Source organism: Poeciliopsis prolifica, unplaced genomic scaffold (genome assembly GCF_027474105.1).
Source record: "Poeciliopsis prolifica strain line A6 unplaced genomic scaffold, Auburn_PproV2 SCAFFOLD056, whole genome shotgun sequence".
Classification (NCBI taxonomy): domain Eukaryota; kingdom Metazoa; phylum Chordata; class Actinopteri; order Cyprinodontiformes; family Poeciliidae; genus Poeciliopsis; species Poeciliopsis prolifica.
The window spans coordinates 883,935-892,473 of NW_026562431.1; positions in this window are offsets into that span (position 1 = coordinate 883,935).

Below are 8,539 nucleotides of genomic sequence, written 5' to 3' on the forward strand. Positions count from 1 at the left end.
ACATTTTTACCATGTTATGATTGTTATATTGTAAAGGAGAAAATGACCGAACAGCAGATTCAGCAGAGATGAGGTTCCTGCCATTTTGCCTTCTGACCCTCTCAGAGTTAAACATGCGTTATAACAGCACAGATTAGCAGAGCAGGTGTGTTTAAACGGGATTTTAATGAAGAGGAATGACTGCTGTACAAAAACATGCAGTTTATGTGGACAAAGTCTTTGTTAAAAATGTTCTGTTTGACACCTGGAATGGATGAGAAGAGTGGAAAAAAATTGAAATTTTACCATATTAATAAGAAGAGGACAGTAATAAACTGATATAAATGATCTCATTAGGCTATTTAAAAACAACAGCAACTAAAGAATGATAGAACTTCTGGATTATTAAGAGTGGAAATGAATTCAAATTTCACAATGTAGATAGAACTTAGAACTGATTGTAGAACCAGAGTTTCAAGGTCTGATGAGGGTCTCCAGTTCTAATGGGCTGTACCAACCAGCAATGCAATTCATTCATTCATACAAGTCATGAAGTTTTTGAAACCCCTGACAAAATGTAAATTAAAATAAATTAAGTTGTTTGTCTCCAACAATAAAAATGAGGCATCTCTCAAAAGATAAAACAATGTAAAAGAAATATGAAAAAACAAATAAGCTGAGCATTATTTAATAATAATTACATCAATAATGAACATAGAAATCTTTCTTGGCATCACAACAATCTGACCCTTCCTGTGATTCCTGACCGTCTCCAAGTGTTTCGGGTTGAAAGGCCTCCTCACTGCAGGTTCCTCTATGTTCTCTATCTGAGTCAGTCTAAGAAACAAACTCAATCTCTGTAAAACGTAAATGTTACTAAAGGTCAGAAGAGCCGTTTTGGTCAAATGAAAAGATTTCCTGGAACCTCCGCCTGCCACCAGCGTGGATTTATGGCTGTGAGCTGGATGAGTGAAAATCAACTGGATTAAGTGCCTTGTGAACATGTTTAGTATTTTCTGTTGTGTGAGTTAATACTGATGTGTTCCAAACATCACAACATAAACCTGCAGACAGGGCAGAGATTTAGCTTTAATTAAACGGGATTTGCTTCACTTTACTGTGAAATGATTCAACTTCAGAGGCATGTTGTGGACATGTATTGATCTAAGATTTTACTCCATGCTTTAACAGTTTGATTCATTTGATTATTTTTTGACACCACCCGTACCTGGTTTGGTTTAGGCTCCGTTATCTGTCCTGTTTCCTTCAATATGCAGAAATATTCTCTGTCCACAAGAAGAGTCAGTTAAAGTTTGACCAAAGTGACGTTCTGCTTTCATCGGCTGAATCTGGAGTCAAAATGACAAATTAGTTCATCTTCTACAAAAATTACACAACTAGTTTTAAAGACAATTTGACACATTTTAAATGTTTTCTGTTAATTAATGATGTTGTCAAACTAACCACATATAAGAATATTAATTTAATCAAATCAATTGTAACTCTTGTTGCAATTCTAACTTTTTGTGGTTTTTGAAACCAAAATAAAAGCTTGGATAGTCTTCCTAAGATTAATCTAAAATTGAAATTGAATTAAAAAAAATTGAATTAAAATTTATTGTAAAAGGCAAAACATGAAGAATATTTTTGATTACCTAAATTTAAATGTGGCCGTTGCCTGGTGTTTTGCAGTTCATTCTTCAAATTCAGTTCTTACTTCTCTTTTGTCAAAGCAAAAGTTCACGAGAGTGAAGAGATCTAAAGTTAAACTGCCAAAAGAGGAAAGTGTGTGTCAAACACTGACATGCATGTTGAGGCTCCATAACATCCAGTCATGTTGGCTCTGCAGATCAACAGTCCGACACCCAGCAGACTGTTCACACACAAAGCCTCTCAAAAACAACAGGCATGCTTAGGCACACACACACACACACAAGCTGGGAAAGTAAACGCAGACTCACTGAGAGATGTTCCACAGCTCCTCTACTTCTCCTATAACACAATGTCTCTCTCACACACACACACACACACACACACCCGCACACAGACAGACTGTGGCCTGCAGGGTGAGGGTCAGGGCCTGAAAAGCCAGAGGTGAGGCCACGACTTTAACGAGGGTCTCTGCAGACTTTACCAGGCCTCTACTGCTCCCTGTTGGCCGCAGAGGGAACAGCAGGTCATCTCCATCTCAGGCTGAATGTTTTCAATGTTCCAACATTGTGAGCTTCTCTACTGACGTTCATCTTTTTACAACAGGTAGGGTGAATATTTATTACTAGTGAACTCTTCACTCAAATATTTTGAAGCACACTTCAAAACATTCAAACTAACCTTTAAAACACTGGAGTCAAAAAGTCGTTGATTCAAAACTACTCACGGGTCATGAAAACTTGTTTATTTCTTTTTTTCTTGTAGGAAAGGGATGTTATTCATTGTTGATCCAAAACTTAAAGGCATTTTGCGTGTTTCTTATTTTAAAAGAAAATCATCTAGATGTCAAATATTTCTGACTCACTTTGCTCCATTTAGCTAAAATTAATATATGAAACAAAAGTTCATTTGCGTGTCTGGATGGACTTTATTCAACGTGACTTGTTAAGTGTCACATTTAACATTTTCCATTATATAAAAATTTTGTTGGTAATAGTTTTATGCTGATTAAAAATAATTCTCCATCTGCATCAAGTACCTGAGCTGGACAGGTCAGGTGGAGGACACACAATCTCAGTTCAGGGGCTACAAATGGCCCCCGAGCCACACTTTGGACACCATGCCTTAAAACATGCTAGGTTTTATGTGCTTAAATTAACTCGTGTCCGAAGCGTAAAATGTGACATTAATAATTGCAAAAATAGACCCTCTCACTTCAGGAATGTTGTTCACATGTTGCTCATATCACTGAAAAATAAGCTGTTCCATTTAAATATAAATATAAGTTGACATGCATGTTTTCTGTTCTGCTGACTTCTGGCACAAACCATTCGAATTCATCAGTAGAAGTCTAGATCAGCAATGAGCCAATCGCGTAGCTGCTTTGTGCAACGTGCTTATGTGTTTTCCATAATGCAATTTTATACCAACATCAAGTAACTATTCAGTTATTATAAAAATGCCACATATATCAGAGATGGTAATAATAAATTTGACTTTGTAATTTAATGCCTTAAGGCTTCAAGAGCCTCTGTCTCTTTAAGAAATTTCCTAAAACTGCAAGGCATCACAACATGGCTCCTCTATTAAACCTTCCACAATAATTTACCAGGTGCTCTGAGTCATAGCTCCTATAATGAGCTCAGCAGCTTCACCAGGTGTTTGCTAATAGCTTCTGGCTAGTCTGAAGGAGCTGAGTGGGAGAGTCATGGTGAAAGACTGCTCTGGGAGGTGGAAACTACAGCTGAATGAAGGCGGTGCTAAGTCCACCCAAGTGTTCTGCACAGCTGAATAGTTGCCATAGAGATTAAAGGATATCTTAAACATGCATGAAAGAATCAAATGTTTTTGATGAGAGAATAACATTCTAACATGACGTGAAGCTCAGAAAGGTCCATTTTACATAACACTTCCCCTTTAAGAGCATCTGACGCTACGTGCAGCTGCCACACTAGGTCAAAACCTGCTGAGCTGTTTCTCCAAGGACCCCCCAAAAAACTGTAGACGGTTTATTTGATTGCTGGTCACGATCTGTGGTGCGACTGTGGAATAACAAGTCCCCGTCTCAGAGAGCCCCGCTGCCCTCCGCGCTCATCCACACACGCAGATCGAGTTACAGCCACCGACCGCCGCAGCCTCTTATTCAGGCCTCGCTGCTGTAAACACGCCGCGTCTCTGTGCTTCGCTCCCTTTCATCTCATCCTCCCTGTGATTGTTGTGGAGAGGTGATCTGGAGAGGATAACCCCAATGTACACACACACACGCATACACACACACACAACACACACTCACTGGTCCCCGCTCTGGGAAGGCCAGAGCGCAGATATGCACTCTCCAGCTCAAATATAAACACAGGACCCATGAAAGGCTGTGTAGTTGTTTAGATTTTTGTAACATGCAACGCAATCAGCAACGTTCAACTCTGCAGCAAACACTCAGCCACAGTCCTATAGAGTTACATTTAGTTATGGTAGAAAGTGGTGGCAGACCAAACATCTGGAGGAACATACCTGTCCAGACTGAACTCTCACCACGGCGCACTTAGGTCATTTTAAATATGAAAAAAAGGAGTACATTTCTGCTATAAAAAAAATAAAAATTAGAAATTTTGAGATTAATTTAAGAAAAAGTTTTTAGAAAAAATCTTCAAAACGCCAGAGAGTTTGGAAAGTCAAACATTTGGTGGAGCATTCGTTCAGAAATCTCTACATTTCCTTCTAGAACTTTTCTGAGATTAATCTTGAACATTTAGAGTTTTGGTAGGAAATTTGTAACTTTTCAGGCTCAGAAACTTTCAACAATTTTCTAGAAAATAAAAACTTTCAAAATTTCTCAACTATTTTTGGCAAAATGTATTCCTCTTCTTCAATCAATCAATCAATCAATTGTCCTGTCAAGTTCATTTCTGTGGCACATGTCAGCGGCAAAGTGGTTCAAGGTGCTTTGCACAATAAAAACACAACATTACAAAGTTATAAAGAATACATTATAAAGTCAAAAACTTAACAAACATGACATTTAATGAGAGCCATGCACATCAAATATGTCAATATATATACCAACAGAACAATATCCAGGAGGTCCTGCTTCAGATCCTCAACTTCTGTGGTTTAGATTCCTCAATTTGAATGATTAAAAAAAATAACTACAAATGCTACGGGCATTAATAAACATTTCTGCAAATATTTCAGCTATAATTTGGCTAATAATTTTCAGCCTTTAGGGCAAATATAATGAGGACTGACACATTAAAATACAATGTTCCTGCATTTTGACACGTTTTTATGTCAATGTGAAAATTATCAGTCGTAGGAAGTGACAGAATGTTTGGTGGAGTTTTGGGATCAAGTTTCAGAACATAACGACAACAACTTTGGCTTCATTCACATCAAGTTTTCACTCACTTTATTTAATAATTACAAATTTGCCTCAAAGTAACATTTTCTTTGCAACGTTTTTGTTTTGCTATACGAACTGCAGCTGGATTGTAGTTCTCTGGTTTTGATGCTCATTGTCATAATTTGTGGATTTCAGTGTTGGACAGGACGTCCTCCGTTCTGTTTGTTGAATAAAAGAAAAACTGTAGAACTTTACAAATGTCAAATATAACAATTCATGTCCAAAAACACAAAAGAAGCTGCAATATCATTTAAAGACATTGCAGATAATATATGAATAATAATTATGATATAAATCACTGATTGATGTAAAAGCTGTTATGAAAGCAGGAAGGTGCTTAATGTAGCAGGAATTAATTATTCCTGATTTAAATTTTTTTTTGGTTAGATTTTTTTTTTAACGAAATGATCATAACATAAGTTTCATATAGAATCATGAAGGACATTATTGACTTACAAATCAAATATTTTTGTAAACTGAGTTTGTGACGTTTCACATTTGTCTCAGTAGAAACAAACCTCCAGATGAAGAGGAGCAGCGAGTCTTACTGGTTTCATCCGCTTCTTGTTTTGCCACATAAGTTTAAAACGTGGTTGAGTTTTGTCTCTGGGTTCTTCGCTGCAGCAGCCCGGATGTTTTCAGGTGTGTTAGAGCTTCACTGAACTGAATGATTTATGCCGTGGAAATCTGCTTTTCACACTCCCACAGAGTCGCTCACTTTAACTCCCTGTTTAACACGCGCACAGATTTCAGCCCAGCTGCTGCGGCTTTAAAAACAGTCCCAGTCGGACGGATTTCACGGAGAAGCTGACATGACCAAACTTCTCGAACAGCGAAGTAGACGGAGTTCCAAACACTGAATCAACTCACGCAAAGCTTTTAACAAGACAAAATTAAAATGAGTTTAAGTAACCAAGGCGATGTGATTATCTGTTTCAGATGGGACTAAATGTTTGTAATAAGGCATGACTGCAAAGGCTCCAAACTCTTTTAGCTTTCAACACTCAAAATAATTCTTTTGGAGATATGACACTTCTTATGATTATTAAAGGCATTAAGAGGAGAACAGGGACAGTGTGTGTGGGGGCGTCTTTCTGTGTGTGTGTGAGGTGAAGGTAAAAGAAGATATTGAGTCAGAGTGATTCGGTGACATGTGTTATTTATTTTCCTCGTGTAAACAATGAGAGAAGGCAGACATAATCAATAAGAAACTCCAGATTGTAAATAGTCAGCTCTAATAGCCTAAACACCGGGTGCTATGGTTACACTCCCAGACACGCATATCACACTACACATGCACAGATGATGGACAGACGGATAACAAAGATGTCAGAGTGCAAGAGATGATACAGCGCAGAAAGAGAGAGAGAGAGGGCGAGCGAAGGGGCCGGCTCAACAGGACCCCTGTATTTACCAATAAAGGGCCCTGATGAGAAGATAAACACACAGGAGACAGTCTGGGCAGAGGCAGGGAGGGAAGGAGAGCAGAGCGGAGCGTTCAGCCCCCCAGCCCTCCGTGGGTCACAGGACGGAGTGAGACGTTACAAAAAAAGTGAAAACACATCTGAGTTATTAATCTGCTGCTGCCAATCTTGCTGCAGAATGATAGGCAGCAAAATGATGTTACATAAATGTAAACATGAACTGAATAACATTACGTGGACCGCTATGAAGTATGTGTAGCTTTTGTTGCTGATTGAGTTTTACTAAAAACCCCTGACCTCCTCTCCACCGGGTCACTGAGACCGCCGGCTTCACAGGACACAGAGGAGCTTGGAGGCAGGCTGGGGGCCTCAGGGTGTCATTGTGAATAACATATTTTTTTAAAGTGTGAATTAAACAACACAGTCTGTGTGCTTGTACTAAAGAGTTTGAAGAAGTGCAACTGTTGTCTTTTATTTGGGAAAGAAAATCTACAATTACAAAACTATAGAGTTTTTTCTTTGAATTCTATTTCACAACACATAAACACTTTTGCACTGATTATGCCTCCATAGAGGAGGGCCTTTTTTGTTCCGTCAGCTTCTAACACTCCTTTGGTGATTCTTGTCTTCTTATTTTTGGTGCTTATTTTTTGGTTGTTGTTTGTTTCAAATGATTGTTTAGGTTTGTGCAGCTTCTCTCTGCCTTCAAGTAGAATAAATAGAGTTGACTTGAACTGAAAGGAACTGAACTGAATTGAATGGAACTGGTCAAACAATTGTTAGCCAAAATAATCAGAGAGTAGAGCTCCCTGCTGATGAATGAAATCTTCATAGGCGCTGACAGAGCTCTGCGTGACATGGCACGAGATCAAATAACATTATTATTACTTTCAGGTCACTGAAGTGATGTTTGTGATGCAGATGCTTAAAGTCTGAAGTTGTGCTAATATGACATACACATAGTGTTCTATGATACAGTGTTACATGTTACATGTGCAGCTGCTCAGAGCAAGATGTAGATGGATGCTGATTCAGCATATGTCTGCTTGCAATTGAAACGTAAAATGTTGCATTAATGAAGGATACACCTGGACTTCTGTCGCTTCCAGTGTTGTAATGGACGAGCAGAAGCAACATGTCTCCCTGTGCTAACTCAGACATAAACAATCAAAACATGATTAACATGAAATAAATGTTAAAACAATTACCAGTCTCTAACTACTATAAACAATCTTAGTCAGAAAAGTAACATTAAACAAAAATGCATTTAAAAAAAAACTCATTTAAACTTATTCATCTGTTTAATACGTCATTCTGTGGCTTTTTAACTTCCAAGGCCAAAGTAATCGATGGTAGATCACTAGATCAGCAATCGCAGCGTATATTATTTCTGTGAATTTTCATTATTATTATTATCATCACTATAATTACTTGATGGTTGTTTTAATGTTACAGTTAATTTATTCAGTTCATCATAATTGATTATGAAGCGCATGGTCATTAATATTCATTTATGAACTAATGCAAGTATTTTTTTTCATTAATGTAATGTAATGTTGCTATATGTAATAAATAAAAAAAACAGAGAAATGTTGTATTCTCAAAAAGCAAATTGTAGCCTTCTTTGTTTTCATCTTCTTTTTCCCATCAGGCATTAATCTCTCTGGGTTGGAGTGTTGTTAAGAACATATATCATAAAGTACATGATTACATTTCATTCTTAATTGCAGCGCTTGGGCCCGGTGTGATCAGGCATAACTAGTACGTAAAATGAGACCGGTCTCGCCCAGAGCCTCAAATTACTGCTAATTTGGTGACGTGATTAGAGAGGAAACTTCCTGTAAACACCGAGCTGGAGTCTCATGTTGACCCATTAATTGTTTCTAACAGCTACCTAAAATAGCCTTTCACTTTGAGCCTCGCTATCGTTTGTAGAGCGAGAGCACGGACTTCTGCAGGACAGTATCAGTGCAGAATCTCTTCGTGGAAGTGGCTTTCTGTGTTCATGAAATGAAATCCTTTGTATTTGTGTGCGTGTGTGTGCATGTGTGTGTGGTTTTGGTTGCACAGGCGGTGTCACAAGTCA